This window comes from Crocuta crocuta, unplaced genomic scaffold (genome assembly GCF_008692635.1).
Source record: "Crocuta crocuta isolate KB4526 unplaced genomic scaffold, BGI_CrCroc_1.0 scaffold188, whole genome shotgun sequence".
Classification (NCBI taxonomy): Eukaryota; Metazoa; Chordata; class Mammalia; order Carnivora; family Hyaenidae; genus Crocuta; species Crocuta crocuta.
Window position 1 is genome coordinate 2,899,651 of NW_027532599.1, and position 17,483 is coordinate 2,917,133.

Genomic DNA, 17,483 nt, shown 5'->3' on the forward strand with positions numbered 1-17,483 from the left:
GGCATTTTCAAAACTGATTTATTGTACACTCTGAAAAACTTGTTAGCTCTAATCTTGCGAATGCAATAGGTTCTTCTTGCCATGATAATTATTATGCAGCTGATATATCTGTTATGTCTTCCCTCAGTTTATATGATTGTGATTTATCATCCATTTCCAGGAGAAATCATGTCTCCAAAGCAATAGGTTCTGCCTTTCCTGTTGACTAAAGTGCTCTGCATTATCTGAAGAGCAGCCCTGTTAACAAGAGAGATCTATGCAAACTCACCCTATTCCAAGCTCTGGTCTAAGTCCTGGGGAGAAACTAATATGTCTTTTATGCTTTGCAGTAGGTCTTAGAATTTAAATACAATTAACCTAGAGTTTGCAGTTTGCTTCTACTGCTTATGAATAGATTCAATCAACAGGTTACACATGTTTGACTTCCTAAATATTTTTAAAATCTGCCAAATGGGGCACCTGGGTAGCTCAGTCGGTTAAGCATCCAACTTCAGCTCAGGTCATGATCTCGCAGTGCGTGGGTTCGAGTCCCACATTGGGCTCTGTGCTGACAGCCCGCTCAGAGCCTGGAGCCTGTTTCAGATTCTGTATCTCCCTCTCTTTCTGACCCTCTCCTGCTCATGCTCTCTCTCTCTCTGAGAAATAAATAAAACATTCAAAAAATTCAATAAAATCTGCCAATAATTAAGTAGGGTTGGTGACAATTGAAGGTATGGAGGTAATGATTTTTCTTCTTTCTTTAATAATTTCCATTCTCAAATTATAACTCTTTCTTTTAAAATTGACAACGGCAACTTGACCAGCATTGTTTATAATTATGCTTTTTTTTATTCCAAATTTCTGTGACTTCTGTTCATGAACAACAAAATTATAAAACTCTACCACCCTAGATGGATCCTTATAGCCATATGAGAAAGTTATTTTCATACATGTGTTTCTTTTTCTGTATTATAAAGTAACAAAAAGAGCTTTGAGAACTCTGTATCTATTCTTTTATTGATGAGAACCCAATTTAAGTTATGGTTAAAGAGGTTTTGGAAAAATGTCATGTTAGTTTTTCTCTAGGTTTTCTCTTAAGTGGCAAGAAGTAAAGCAATGGAGAATCAGGTTAAAGGAAAACTATCATTCTGTATACTCCATGTGAGGATAAAGAAATGATATAATTTTAGGATAACTAAAATTATTTTAATATTTAGTTCAAATTTTAACAATAGAATAAATTGGATTCAACACAGAGAGCATCTACTATTACTACAATTCATGTATTTATATTTATATAAGACCTATCAGTTCTTTCTTATTTTACTATTACAGGCATCTTTGACTCTCATAAGGGAAAGTATATGATAGAATTGGGGAATATAAATTAGACCTGAAAAATCATATGAAAATTATTTTTTTCTATCAATCGATCTATCAGTCTATTGAAGTATCAATCTATTGATCTATCTGTTCACTATATACCTATATCAATTGTATTTATAATATTAAAATAATGAAATCCAAAAAATAATTAAATTCAAGGTCAATATGAAAAAATCCTACCTATAAAGTGGGCAACTTATATCAATTTTACTTAAATAAACCTTAATATCTCTATGCAAAAGTGAGTCTAAGAGCTAAGGTAATATATTTTACATATGTTTCAGTAGTAAACAAATTTATGGTTAAAAAGATGTTCATTTAAATATATTTATAACAATGAAAATACAAAAATATCTTAATACTCCATCATGGCTACGTAAACGAAGGTACACCTTTGTAAATGAAAACTACATAGTCTTTATAAAACTTATTAAACACTGACATAAATCTCAACTCTATCTTATTATGTGAATAAAGAAAGTTAGAAGCAAAAACATATATAGTATATGTCCTTTTATATAAAGTAATATTATGGCATATGCATTCAGAGAGAGATGTCTATACATATGTCTTTAGCTTATAAACAATTGTTGCCTTTGGGGAGCTTGATTTGCACTGATATTTATTTTCTTCTTTTTAGCCAAGGTAATAATAGCATTGATGATCTTTCTGCAGTGACTTTGAATCTTCTTATTTACCCTCCAGATGTACCTCATTATTGAGACTATTTCTGTGGTCTTCTCATCTGAGGCATTTTAAGATGATAGACATGAATATATTCTGAGAAGCTATAGCCAAATAATAAGTAATCCTTGAATGGTTCCTCCTTAAACTGAATACTAAAGAGGAGAATGAAGTTCAGTAAAAAACACATACACCAAAGGTCAAGTGTTCTTACATAAAACGTTAGATTTTAGGAGAAGAGAATTTAAAAAAAAGGCTCATGATGAACAGAGAAGAAGAGAGGCGAGGTAATTAGAAAAACATGATAGAGCACAAGAAACTGCAAAGTCTCAGAGTTAAGGGTTTTCTAATCAGTCTAACAGAGGACATGAACATTTCTTTCCATCCCTGCAGTGAAGAAAGAATAGAAACCTAAAAACTCAACCTCGAGTATCCCTACGGAATTTTGGTGATAATGACATTTCACTATAGGTTCGTCGATTGTAACAACTGTGCTACCTGGTGTTACATGTTGCGTGTGGGGGAGGGACGTTGTGCATGTTGGGGGAGAGAGGGTGTGTGAAAAATTTCTGTACTTCCTGTTCAATTTTTCTGTGAACCTAGAACAACTCTAAATAATAAAGGCTATATATAAAAAAACTAAAGATCCTCTGCTAACTGCTGAGAGCAATGTGGTCAATGTCTTCCAGCCATCCCAAAGGACCCCAACCAAGATTCACTTGTCACATGGAGGGAGTGGTCCAAGAAGGGAGCGATGAAAACCATGACTCTCTTGATGCGTAGACATAAAATCCCTTGGCATCACTTCTATTCCATTCAATTTTGAAAAGTCAGTCTCAGAGCCAGTGCTGGTTCAAAGAAAGAGGCAAATGACTACCCACCTCATTAGGAAGAATGGGAAAGAACTGGTGCTGAACTTTTAATTAATCTTGGGAAGAGATCTCAAGAGGGCACTTGGCAAAAGCATCCATTTATATTAGGTAATTGAGGTTAATCAGGTTAATCAGGTTGATTAGGAACTGTTTTATTAGATTTGACCTAGTATTATACCTTCTTGTCTGAGTTGGAGAGGGTATGAACTCAAGAACATCATCATCATTTTAGAAAAGTAAAGTAACTAAATTGCTATATTTTATGTCTTAAAAACTACATAAACTATGGTAATTGAATAAAGAAACAAGCAAATTAAAATTGGCAACTCAAAATTCATCCATCATTCAAATTTAATTTGCATGGCATGGAATCACTAGCTTTTATAAATTAAAAATATTGTTATATAGTTACATAAAGTATATTGAAGGAAAATTCTTATTATATTTGGTGCAGAATATTTTTTCTAAAATTACAGATAAAGGTTTGTGCTACAAATGATAAAAATAGAGAACACTACTATGATAAAGAGAATAAAGTTTCTCCACAGGTTTCCATACTCTAATCCTCAAAACTGGTGAGTATGTTACCTTACATGGTAAAAGGGAATATGAAGATGTGATTATATTAATAATTTTGAAATGAGGGGACGCATGGGTTGCTCAGTCAATTGGATATTCAATTCTTGATTTTGGCTCAGGTCATGATCTCAGGGTTCGTGAGATGGAGCCTTGCACCGAGATTCTTTCTCTCTCCTCTCTCTCTGCCCTTCCCCTGCTCATGCTCCCTCTTTCTCTTTCTCTCTCAAAATAAATATATAAACTTAAAAAAAAAAGAATTTTGAAATGAGATTAATCTGGATTATCTAGTGGGCCCATTGTAATTCCATGTGTCTTTATAAATTGGGGGGGAGGGGGAGTCAGAGGAGTTGTGATGATAGAAAGTAGGCAGCCTCTAGAAGCTGGAAAAGTCTGGAACAGAATCTTCCTTAGAGACAACGGAAAGAACACAATCTTTAATGTAAGCCTCAGAAAACCTAGTGCAGATTTCTGGTATTTAGAACTGTAATGGTACATTAAACCACTACATCTGCAGTAATTTGTTACAGTGGCAATAGAAAGCTAGTAAATTATCAAATATTTAAAAATGGAAGTTATAATTATTTCCCTAAAATGACAGCTCACAACCAATGAATCATTAGAGAAATTTTAAAACTAATTTGCATGCTAAATTAGTTAACTACATTGATGTTATCCAATGAAGTCATCTAGGATTTAGAAAGTATGGCTTTTAAGTAATAAAGGTGGTTGAAGGCAAGTAAAATATGTTTAGAAAAGCATGTGTACAAATACAAATTCTCTTCTGGGGCATGTTATTCAATCAATTTTAACATGTTAGGAACACACACAGACATTCAATGGTAAGTTAAATATAACCTATGTATAAATACACCTAAGTATAAATTAATCTATATATAAATAAATATATTTTAAATAAGTCAAATCTGATAAACACTATTTTATTCTAACCTGTACACTAAGATATGGAAGAAATGTCTTTTATTTTGAATATTTATTTATTTACTTTGAGACTGAGAGTGCGAGCTGGGGAGGGGCAGAGAGAAAGGGAGAGAGAGAATCCCAATCAGGCTCTGTGCTGTCAGTGCAGAGCCCAATACGGGGCTCCATCTCACAAAATGAGATCATGACCTGAGCCAATATTGATAGTCAGACGCTTAACTGACCGAGGTGCCTCAAGAGAGAGAAGAAATTCCTAATTTGTGAGTTTAGGGTTCTTCTCCCATCTGATAGTTGGCAACTTCTAGTTTGTCAGGGTGAGGCGGCATATGTATGCACGCAGGCTCCCTCTGTTCTCCTAAATAACTTAACTGGTATGCATGAGAGATCTTTGTAGATCTATAGAATTAATTTACCATTAAAAGAAAAATGTGTGCGCTCACTTCCACAGCACTATACTAAATTTGGAAAGATATAGGGAAGATCAGCATGGCCCCCGTGCAAGGATGACATGCAAATTTAGGAGGCGTTCCATATTTAAAAAAGAAGGAGGAGGAGGAGGAGGAAAGAGAAGAAAAGAGAAGAAAAGAAAGAGAAATGAAAAATTGAACATGTCAACATTTTTTCATCCTCACTTATGGGAAATCTGAATACATTTCACCATCACAATGAAAAGGAGAAAGAACAAATAGGCATAGCCAAGAAACGTGCAACCTAATCAGTTTCTATCATACGTGAACTGGCCATCAGCGAGCCTATTTCTACACTTGATACAATGAATGCCTAGCGTGTCATCAGCCTGCCACGGTTCTGTTTCCCATCCTAATTAGAACAGGAGCTCTAATATTATTTATTTTAAATTTATGCTAATGAACAAGGTCACTTGCCTCCTGAAAGCCTTTTTAATTCTCTACAGTTTACAGAAGCAAGTCAAACTTGTTAACTCATCTTTCCAAGTTCTTGCCTACCTTACCTTGTATTTCTAATTCTCCAAATATGTTTGTTAAAAGCAGAAGGCGCAGCCTGGAACCATGTTCTCAGCATTCCTCTACTTCTCCTGGCCCGCCCCACCTCATCCACGTTCGATAAGGTGTTCAGAGGAGACTGGATGCTCGCCAGATCCCATAAACTGTAACTGTTTAGGGTGGTGTTTCTGAGGATATAGAATAAACCTTAGGAAGTTGGCAATGTGAGCTTCATTTATAGATGTGACACTTACCACATGTCCCAACATGTGGACACTGTAGGGTCTTGTTTTCCTGACCTATAAAGGCAGGAGAGTGTTGGTAGCATTCATCCCATCGGGACACTACGTAGGTGAAGGGACACAGTGTCTGTACAGTGCTTGACACAGTCTTCGGACATGAAGGTACTTAAATGTCAGCTATTCCTATAGTAATTTAAAGAAGAATGGTTTGTAAAAAAGGAAGCTATAATCACCAAGGAAATGTAAGAATTTTCTTCTAGAAGACAAAAGAGGTATATTCACAGTCAAGGTAGACATCTAAGAAAATGTGGTTTACGTACATCAAGTTGTTTTAACATAGGAAAGTTAAGTTTATCTTTGGTTTTAGATGCATCTGCTAAACCATAAAAATCAAAAGTGAGAATGATAAATTAATTTCAGCCTTCCCTATTTGACTATCAATGTGTGGTCCTGGAATCCTCTTTGAACTGGTCACACCATCTAATAGATGTGTCATTTTTTTTCTCTAACTAAAAGTATTTTTATTTAGACGACTCCGTGCCACCAGCCCCTCCGCGCCATCCTGCTCCAGATGGCCCCAGGCTCAGCTCTCAGCGGCATGCGCCTCATCCTCGCTGCCCTCAGCCAGACACCTGGATGTCCTGTGAGGCCCTTCGGCTGCGGAGCTGGGCCTCGGCCAAGATGTAAGGTGGCAGGGGGTCCAAGGAGGGCACATCCTCATGTTCACACATGTTGAAAAAAATCTTTGACACGAGTTCATTTATGAAAAAGGAAGTGGGAAGGAAATGGAGAGGCCTGCTCTACCACAGCCACAGGGTAGGACTTCAGCCTGCATTCGTCAAGTTCGGCAACTACAGTGATTTGTACAACAGAAAAATGAGTGAGTGATAAAGGACCAAGTGCATGATGCTCTGAGTTAAGCCTCATAAGAAAGGAGAGAATGTCGTCTGATTCTATAGAGGGAGGTGTAACGTGGGTGTGGCTGCTCTTCGCTTCTGACCCCTGTGTCGGCACACATGAAGCACAGCCTGGTCTTGCTCTGCTCCCTCACTGACCCTCTCTGCCCCCTTAGTCTCCACCAGACCTGACCCTTCTGGGTGCCCAGTTATGCATAAATATTCTTGCACATAATGGGAGTATTCACGAGAACACAAGAGAAGTTTAAAGCAAACAAACATTCACATTTTAGCAAAACGCAATGCCTCCCTCTGTCTTCCTCATCAAAGACGGTGAGGACTTTTCACAAATGCTGGATCATGACCAGGAGAGATCAGACCTCTCTCCTTACAATGTTCCCTCTGCAGCCACACCTGTGTGCTTGCCATGGTCAAGCATGACATGCTCCTGCCTCAGAGCCTTTGCAATTACTTCTGCTTGGGATGGCCAACTCCTTGAAACACTATTTGCTCAGGAAGGTTTCTCGTGACCACCCTATGGTGGGACCTCTAGCCTCCTTGACCCTCCAATAGAGACCACTTTCCCACACACATACATTTATTATGTAGGTTGTTTGTCTCCCCCCAAAGGCACAGACGTGTTTTGTGCTGATATAATAAGAACAGACTCTGGCACATTGTGGATATGCATTACATAGTTATTAGACAAACATTTGTTGAATGAATTAGCATTCAGGATATATTTTGGTCAACCAAAAAAGTCTAAATTGCATTCAATACAAGACCACTTGGTACAACAGGGAAATAAGTGCTAAATTTCGTTATTTTACATATTAAACTAGTTAAAATATTTCAGTGTTTGATATCTCAAGGAATTTTCTTCCACTTTATGGAAAATTCACAAATCCAGGGTATTTTGTGACCAATCAAACCCGAATATGGTTCATGCAATTCTGTCTATATATATTAATGTGAAGATAAAGTTTACATCTTGAATTTTGTTATAAATATATAAATTACTATTTATGAACCTTACAATTTTAAGAATGTAAATCCTTTAATAATCAATTACCACATCCAATTAGTTCACAGTCATTGAAATATACAATTGGGACTAGAGTTCTTTTCAAATCTCAGAATACAAAGTCACTTAATTCAGAACTCCATCTGTGCCTCAGTCTCTAGAGTCTGACAAACAGTCTCCAAATTGTCTTCTGAGTGTTCATCAAAACAAGACACCAGTTTGGAATCTATTTTAACATTACTTGCACTAGATGGGGACTCACACTGCATCTGCTTTGATTTTTCTCTAATGAAAGTTCCTAGTTGTTTTGTGTCAGAAAGGATGTAAGTATTCCCTAGAAATAGTGCTGTTATTTAGAATGCAACAATAGAGAAAATCGAAGCCCCAGATCTTATATTTCCTATTCATAAAATTGTAATTGGCCTTTTTATGTCTGTGCTACCCTTGAGACACAGGGAATTAATTTTATGTCCACGAACATATATAGGATACCCATAAAACTCAGAATAGTTCAAATTCTCAGCCCCCAAAAAGAATTAGAAATAAAATCAAAGCATATTTTTCTTTAATCTTGGGGATTCTATATAGTTTAATGTTACCTCTTGAGATGATATTAAATTGCAGTTATTGTAAATAACGGGCAAAGGAAGAACTATGGTATAATGTTTGCAATGGCATTGTAAATAGAGAACAAATCCCCACCAAATTTACATTTCACTTGTAGGATGAAGCAGACTCCTTGCAGATATCAAATGTTTATCCTCTCCTCTTCTACAAGTACAAGGTTTGTTCACTCATGGGGTTCAAAGTCTGGTTTCACTACCCTACATGACCCAGGTATGGCTTGGATTTGCTAACTAACATACAGCAAGCCTCATTCTACTCGTCTCACTAGGGGTAAAAATGCCTGCAGCAAAAGTTGGGGAGGGGTGAGGCCTATGAAAATTAATATACATAAAATACCAGCATGATTTCTGACTTACAGGAAGTGCTTAACCAATTAGTGCCAACACAAGGCAATCAGACACAACAGATGTAAGAGTATCAGCTCACAAAGGGGTGTTGTTCCAGAGGCAGAAAAGCTCTGCCATTGTCAGCANTTAAGTCTTGGTCTATGTCTCTTTATTTTCTGTTTTTGCTGAATGCACAAAATCAGGATTTATTTGGCACTTGAATGAGAATACACACGTACACAGACATCCAAAAATAATTTGTTTTTAAGATGTGTATTGTTGTCTTCACTCCTCCTCTAGAACTTAAAACCCACAACTTAAAAAAAATTCTGTAATGCAATGAACGAATATCAAAATATTATACAATTTCTTTATTGATACAGATTAATGAATAGCAATATAATATGAACATATTTCTAGATATTCCTGTGTAAAGTTTTTTGATACAAATAAGATTGAAGCAATCTGAATAGCACCTCAAAAAAAAAAAAAGAAAGAAAAGAAAAAGAAAAAAGGGACCAAATAAGAAAGAAGAGAAAAAGAGAGACAGAGACAGATTGAAAGAAGGAATTGAACAGGTGCTTCAGAGATCTTAAAGTGGCCTTATCAGGAAACTTCTCTTTCTACATCTCTCTTTTAATATGTCTGGTCTGGAGGAGAGTGGTCTTAGAGCTGTGGAATAGATATTTTTTACTTACACTTTTCTTAAAATTTCTGTATGAGGGGGGCTCCATCTTCTGTCTTAACTTTTCTGTTATCCTGATGTTAATCAAGGCTGAAATTAAAAGATTCCCATCGTCTTTGTTTCCCTTCTTTAACATAAGAGGCTGAAGCCACTAATGTTAAAGTATACATCTTTCTGCGTCTCAATAATCTCTGCGGAAACTAAGGAACTACAATGTGTCAGACCCCTGCTGCTCAAAATGTGGACTCCAGACGGGCAGTCTCGACATCAACGCTCATTCCCACCTCCAACAAAGCTAAAGCAGAATCGGCGGCATTCTAACAAGCTTCCAAAGAGATTCATATGCATATTAAAGTTTGCGAATCACTGCAATAAAGGGCTATTAACAATGATAGTTTCAATTCCCAAATGTGCTACTTATAAAGTTAGTATCTTCCAAAATGTTTTCTACAAAAACGAGTTCTATAATCAAATGTATTTTAAAAATATGAAACTATATAAAGCAAGCAAATTTCCTCTTGAGTGATGTCTTAGAGCCTCTGTTATACCCCAACATGTGCAGTATTTTCTCGTATGTTCAGTCTCCTCTTGCACCTTGTCAGTATAAGAGTCTTGAGGCACCTGGGTGGCTTGAGTCAGTTAAGCATCTTACTCTTGACTTTGGCTCAGGTCATGATCTCACAGCTTGTGAGTTTGAGCTCCTTGTCAGGCTATGTGGTGACAATGTGGAGCCTATATGGGATTCTCTCTCTCCTTCTCTGTCTCTATCAATAAATAAATAAATAAACAAAAAATTAAAAAAATAGAGTCTTTATTACATGCCTCCTAAGGGAGATACCACCATAAAAACAATGTGTTAAAGTCATTCTCCAGTAAATAATATCTGAAGTTGCCTAAATATGCTATTACTTGTTTTCTTTTTAATAGAGAAGATCTAGGCTTTAAAATGCCTTTTCCCAGGGCACCTTGGTGGCTCAGTCGATTAATCCTCTGACTTTGGCTTGAGCCCAGCATCGGGCTCTGTGCTGACAGCTGAGAGCCTAGAGCCTGCTTCAGATTCTGTGTCTCCCTCTCTCTCTCCCTCTCCCTGCTCACACCCTGTCCCTCAAAAATAAACATTGGGGAAAAAACCTAAATTGCCCTTTCCCAATACCAAAAGAAAAAGTTACATTTGTTGTTACAATTCAAATACTCTCTATACCTAAAACCTCCTCTGTGAATATCACACACAAGAACTCTGTCATGTACTAAGAAATCCCCAAACTTGCAAATATAAACACAGTAGCACATGCTTCCCATTTCCTATACAATCTTATTTTCAACAAGGCCCCGTGTCTCACTCATTTCATTATTTAAAAGCCCTTTTAATTTTTTTCTATCATTTTCCATGTTCCAGGAAGACAAGTTTTACAGACATGAAGAATTTCACAGCCAGCTTTTTTTCCTTTCCACTTATAGCTTATCAGGGACAATTAGCATTAAAAACATGCAAGCTACCACTGAATTTGTTTTCAAATTTGTCCAGACATATTTTTTTGGCTAAAAAAAAATCTCATGTTTAGACTCCTTTTTCTCTTCACTTTTATCATAAAAATGGAGGTTGACTGCTCTTCCTATACATTTTTGGTCATAACAAAATAAAGTTAATTAAGATTTCCATCTAGATTTACTTAGCACCAAAATGTGTAATTATTTCATTATATTCAATATTGCCTTCAGAGGCAATTAATGGTTAAAATGTTACAAAATATTATTTTATACCAGTAGTTTAACTCATTTTGGATTATCTCCCCACCCCGTATTTCATAAAGGAACTATTAATCATCATTACACTTAATTCCCCAAGAAAACAACTAGGCAGAATCGAAAGTTTGCAAAGAAGCTCAAAGGTACATAAATACCTGTAATTCCTGCCTCCCTCGTGGCTTTTTATTTTGAGCTCAGATTTTAAAGCAATGCTTGTTTACGCGCTCCTCATCTTTATTCAACAAGTATTCATTTAATGCATATTAAATGCTAGACTCTGTTCCAGACTATGGGGATTTAAGAAAAATTTTAAAAAATTAAACATACATTATAAGGTCAGGTAATGATATGTGCTAAAAGGAAAATTAAAGACAGCTGAGCATACAGAAAATGACTTGGGTAGGGGAGTGAGGGGTTTGTCTTTGTCTTCCTGGACCACAAAAAAATAATAGAAAAAATATGAGTATATAGATATAGATAAATAGCTATATATAGATATTTTGTTGGCTATACATTAGGTATATATTTTTATCAGATTATCTCAATTAAACTTCAATTTAGGTAAGAATCATTGCTCTGTTTTAGCTGTTCTCAAAATGATTATCGATGAAGAACGCATCCATGAATTTTTTGTGTGGTCTATATATTTCAGACCATACCAAAACTTCTCTTGAAATTTGCTGAAAATTTGCATAGCTATTTTCATATGACATGATAAGAGAAGAAAACAGAAACTTGATCTTAGTCATATAGAAAGAAATCTTTTTCAACTGAAGTGTATTTCATTTAAAAAATTTTTTTTAATGTTTTTTATTTATTTCTCAGAGAGAGAGACACGGTGAGCAGGGGAGGGTCAACTTAGCAGTGAAATTGAGAAAAAAATCCTTAGGAGCTGCTTGATATCATATAGAAAAATACCTGATTTAAGTGCATTTAAAAATGTTAATCACTTAATCAAGCAAATATTATACCGGTAAAATGATTTTTTTAAAAAAGCAAACATGGGAAATATCATGAAATATTTTTGTAAAATTCAGAAAAGAAAGTCTATGGAACACAAACTCAACTAAGTAACTTACTTACACAAAATTTACACAAAATGTATTAGCAGTGGATCCATGGACCTTCTTGAGAGACATTCATGTAGACAATTCAAGCACGCGAGGAGCCTTTTTGCCCCCGTGGTTGACTTTTAATATTGTCATACTGAAACCCTTTCCTCCAGCCTATTTGTGTTTTAATTCCTCTTGAATGTCTGATGGGATGTATCAAAAAATTTCTATAAACATCTAAGATTTTATTACAGTTTAGTCAAGTCTCACTTTTGAATACATAGTTAATATAATCAAATAGCACATTTATAACATATCTTATTCATAATACTATGTACATAACATTTAGTTGAATACTATGAATATAATCAGAATATATAACAAATGATTATATATACTACTAATAAAATATTATTATATATTATTTTGATTCAAAAACAACCCTGTCAGATGAATTATTCTTATGTCAATTATACTTGTGAGGAAAATAAAGCTGGGCATTGATCATTTGGCTCTTTGTCCCCACTTTTGTGGCATAATGTTACCCATTACCTAAGGTCTTTACTATATTACTATATTCAGCTGTGTTTCTGGGATATAAATTGAATTATATCTCAATTAATGATCCATAAGAAAATATCACTCTCATTTTCTATGAAAAACAAAAGCAGAAGGAAAATAGTACCATTTTAGACATTTGTTTTAAAATCCCTTTGTGAGCTTGCAGATAGATAGATGTAGATACAGATATAAAGTCACTTGGCCTTGATCTGTAGCTGTTTAATATACATAACTTTATATCTCTAATTTTATATCTTTTTCACCTGTAGTTAGGAGCCATGTATCAGACTTCTTTCATGTCTAGCTTTGGTTCAAGTAGGAGGCCATCACAGACTTCCTTCTAATGTCGCACTGCATTTCTAATTTAAAGTTTACTGACTGACTTAGGACATTTATCATAAAGCTTGACTTATGGCTATATCAGTGATCACTGTCATAACCAGCTTCGGGGTCTTGGCCAAATCACAAAACTTTTCTACATCTCAGTTTCCTGTCCCCCAAATAACTTAAATAAGTAAATTCTATTGTAGATTTAAAATCCTGTGGTTCAAAAATTGATCTTGAGCATTTACCACGTACTATTACAGTACTGTGTCCAATATTGAGGAAGAAGTTTAAAAAAAATACTTGATATCACAATACCTTATCCATTAATGTTTACTGAACACATGTTAACTAGCAACTAGAGCTACTTATTAAAATATGGCTTAAGAAGTTTAAAACACAACTCCTGGAGAATATCTGTATATGCAACACAAGTCCTTTACTGACTCTGTGGCTTTATGAAAGTTGGAAGTCATTAGAACAACAACAATAACAACAACAAGTCATCACAATATGTGGAAGATATAATATTCTCCTGATTATGGTAGCAAATAGGAGAAAAATTATAAAAGGGCAAAGAGAAAGTCAAGAAGAATAAGAAAAAATTAGAATCGAGGAAGAAATCTGTCATTATTTTAAGATTCTAGGTGCATTTTCATGATCAACAACCATTTCCCTGATGATGGTCTGCATTTTTATGCTCTCCTACCGAATCCAAGATGATTTAGTCAGTGCTGTTTTTGTGATATATTCTGCTGACATATTGGGATTATGTAAACTAATTTTTCTGTAACTATGTAGTTGTTAGCATAGGTTTGTTTTCTTTCCCTTTGTTCAGGGTTCATATTAAGCTGAACTAAATGGAAGCAAGAAAAGGGAAAAGGATCTACGGTACCGCTGTAGGTTCTGGCTTGAAACTGAATTCTCTTTGCACTAAGGAGAAAAACGTAAAGTCACTTAACACCATTGCTTTAATGAGATAAGAATAGACCTCATAAGTGTCTTTGAAAATTACTCCTCATTGTTTTTTTAAAAACATCAGAGATTTAAAAACATTAAATGGTCATCTATAGACATTTAATGAAATCTGTGCCAAAATACATAGTTATTAAAATGACAGCAGTCTGCTTGCTGTTAATTGTTGCTCAAAGCTTAAGACTAATACACATTTTCCCCTTCTTTTGCAATGATGAAAAATCCTGTATCCATTAAATCTATGGTGTTCTTTTTGCAAATACTTGGGGGACCAGGACATCTTTATATTTGAGGATTTTCTAACTAAGGATTTTTGAACTGTGTGACTAATCAGCAGAATAAATTGGAAGGACTCTATAAATTTTAGGGTTGGAGTTATTCCATCCTTCCTACCACTCATTAGCTTCTTCCTTTGTAGGAAAGATCTGATTGGTGAAATGATGAGAGTCTGATATCTATTTCCTCATGATCTTGAACTGGGGAGCTTAATGTTCTGAACTTACATGCTCATGTGTTGTTTCTCTTTCTTTGTCAATCTACCACTCTTAGATCTCGGTTTTAGAAACTACCTGCCTGTGAGTCCTATGCATTCTGCTCACCAATCTTTCATTTTCCATGCAATAAACCAAAAAGAACAAGCTATGCCTTATGCAGTAAAATTTTCAGTTATTCAGCTACTCTAAAGGTAATATTTTTGTACAAAGTCTATGGAGGGGAAAAAGAAAAAGGAAAAAGATTTGGTTCGAAGCCCAAGCTATATTTTCTAATCCAGTTCTGCACCTATAATAAAGCAGACAATTTCTTCTCTTTTTAACTCCTGTTATTTATTTCCAGAAGGGTTCCAAATCATGAAATAATGAAATGGGGTGGTTAATTAACCAAATCAAATACTGTGAGTGATGATAGGGAATCATGATAAAATTACTCTCACTCACCCTTCGAAGTTGAGCAAGCCTAGAGTTTTCATTTCTGCTAGAATCAGGCATCTTTAAAGGTTTTCCTCCTAAAACTCTATTTAAAAGATGGTAGGCCTTAGCACAGCAAGATTTGGGTAAATTATATGCATAAAGTCTTTATCTGATCAAATCTGGTTAGTGTGTTTAATCCTGCATTTCAAATTTCACTAAAAGCCGAAATTGTGTATCTGGTTGATACTGGATACGGGATTTTAACACTCTCAGTAACACTCTACCCTAACAACCATACAACTTGCATGGGATAGGAAGCAAAAGCTATCATTCCCAGAATCCTTTGCGGCAAGAGAATCAGATAGAATTTCATCAATTAGATATCCTTGTGGAAGATTTCCATTCAGAGCTGAATCATTTGATACAGTAAAAGAAGCTCTTTGGGCCAAAGTGGCATCCAGATTAAGCAGTTTCCTGCTCACTTTGCCAACCAGGTAGAGACAGTTGTATCCACGCCGAGCAGTTCTACCCAGGAGGGGCCTGTCCCCAAAGCTTCGTTTAGAGTCTTCAGTTTTTTTAATTTTTTTAAAAAAAATTTTATTTCTAGGAGAGAGAGAGCGTGAGCAGGGGAGGGTCAGAGAGAGAGGGAGATACAGACTCTGAAATTGGCTCCAGGCTCTGAGCTGGCAGCCAGCACAGAGCCCGACGTGGGGCTCGAACCCACGAACTGTGAGATCATGACCTAAGCGAAAGTCGGATGCTTAACTGACTAAGCCACCCAGGCGCCCTTAGAGTCTCAGTTTTATAAGCCTACTAATTAATCTGTGATATAGCTTTATCCCTTAAATAAAACAGGTTATTCATTTTCTAATTTTTTAATATTTATTTTTTTACTTTTGAGAGAGACAGAGTGTGAGTGGGGGAGGAGCAGAGAGAGGGAGATACAGAATCTGAAGCAGGCTGTAGGCTCTGAGCTGTCAGCACAAGAGCTAACTGTGGGGCTTGAACCCACAAATTGTGAGATCATGACCTCAGCCAAAATTGGACGCTTAACTGACTGAGCTACCCAGTCATCCCCAAAACAGGTTATTCTTAAACAGAATGAGGCATGTAGTTAAGAACCTTGGCTAATACATCAGTAAAACAATTCGAGATGGAAATAAGAATTTAAGGTAAAGACTAGAATATAAAATATAGATTAAAGTTGCACAGGAAGTATTGTATAAAATAGAAATAACAAAAATATGTCAAGAGTATTGGGGATGTTCAAGCCAAAGGGAATTAGACTACATACAGAGGTCAACTCTACATGGTTCAAGCCAAAGGAACCACATTATGCTAGGCAGTAAGAATTACCATTCCCAGTTGATGAAGTTACATTGTAAACACATACCCTGAAGGAAAAGGGAACATTAACATAATCTGATTTAAATGGTCTTTATAGGACTCAGTAGTTACCTGCTGGAAAAGAAATACATTATTGCTGTCAGCTACTTAACCCGCGGAATCACTTCTATGTATATCTCAAAAATTTTAGTTCCTGGTTCATCCCTACTCTGTCCATTAGAATGGCTGACTTATCCTAGTTTCTATATACTTGCAATGATTTTTTCCAATACCCTGCATTTTTAGTTTTGTAAATACTTCCATTCCAAGGATATCTACCTCCATCATTCATTCCAATGTCAATTCTTAGACCTTGTCATTACCACTCACTGGAACCTATGCATGAAACTGTGATTATGTGATATACATAATCACAACGTAATGAGTACCTTTCACTGATGAATACTTCAGATCCATCTGGTGCATGACCCCCAAGTCATTGGTGCAATTATTTTTCTCGGTCTCTTGATATACTTCCTTCTCTTCTTGCCCAGTTTAAATTCTATGGTCTGTCATAATCATTCCTGTATACCGTCTTTGCCTCCCTTACCCCACCCCCTCTCTTCTTCCTTCTTGTTTGGCTCAGCTGCATCTCTGGTTCAATCCAGCTCTTCCCCATTCCACAACCAGACCACATACCTGAATATGCCTGGAAAGTAACACACAACCATACATACTGAGTCCACTTTAAACTCACAATTCTCAAGGGCCCTTAAAGGTAATTATCCTATACTTCTCTCTCTTTGGTCATTATTTCTTCTAATGTTGTTTTTTTCTTTTTCTCTCTACCTACTTCTAGATTAAGTATATGTTGATATGCTTAATCGTCTCCCACATTTATCTGATACTGTTCATTTTTCCTCACACATTTTCCCCCTTCATTCTTCAGATTGCATTATCTCAGTGGACTGGTTTTCAAGTTTGCAGCTTCTTTCTTCTAATAAAATTTATAGCTAGACAGTTTGAATTTTTCACGTCTGCTATTGTATTTTTCTTAACTTTTAAATTTTTATTTTTGAGAGAGACAGAGCATGAGCAGGGGAGGGTAGAGAGAAAAGGTGACACAGAATCTGAAGCAGGCTACAGGTTCTGAGCTGCCAGCAGGCCCCGATGCGGGGCTTGAACTCATGAACCATGAGATCATGACCTGAGCCAAAATTGAACACTTAACTGACTGAGCCACCCAGTCACCCCATGTTTAATTCTTGTCTCTTTTATTTCTTGGAACATATTTAGAATGTATTTGTAAGAGTTGCTTTGAAATCTTTGTTAAGTTCATGAAGTGTTCCCTTTACATGGTAGCTTCTATCGCCTGCTTTCGTTCTTACTT

General features: G+C 35.8%; 1 protein-coding gene and 1 non-coding gene across 2 annotated transcripts in view; one reads left to right on the forward strand and one right to left on the reverse strand.

Annotated features, from left to right (window-relative positions):
* The window catches only part of GPC5 (glypican 5), a 1,368,124-nt gene that overhangs the window by 819,580 nt on the left and 531,061 nt on the right, over positions 1-17,483 (reverse strand). The gene's annotated exons all lie outside the window — the stretch shown is intronic.
* LOC144244777 (U6 spliceosomal RNA) lies at positions 4,873-4,977 on the forward strand. Its single transcript, XR_013339067.1, has one exon. It is a non-coding gene; the product is annotated as a U6 spliceosomal RNA (small nuclear RNA).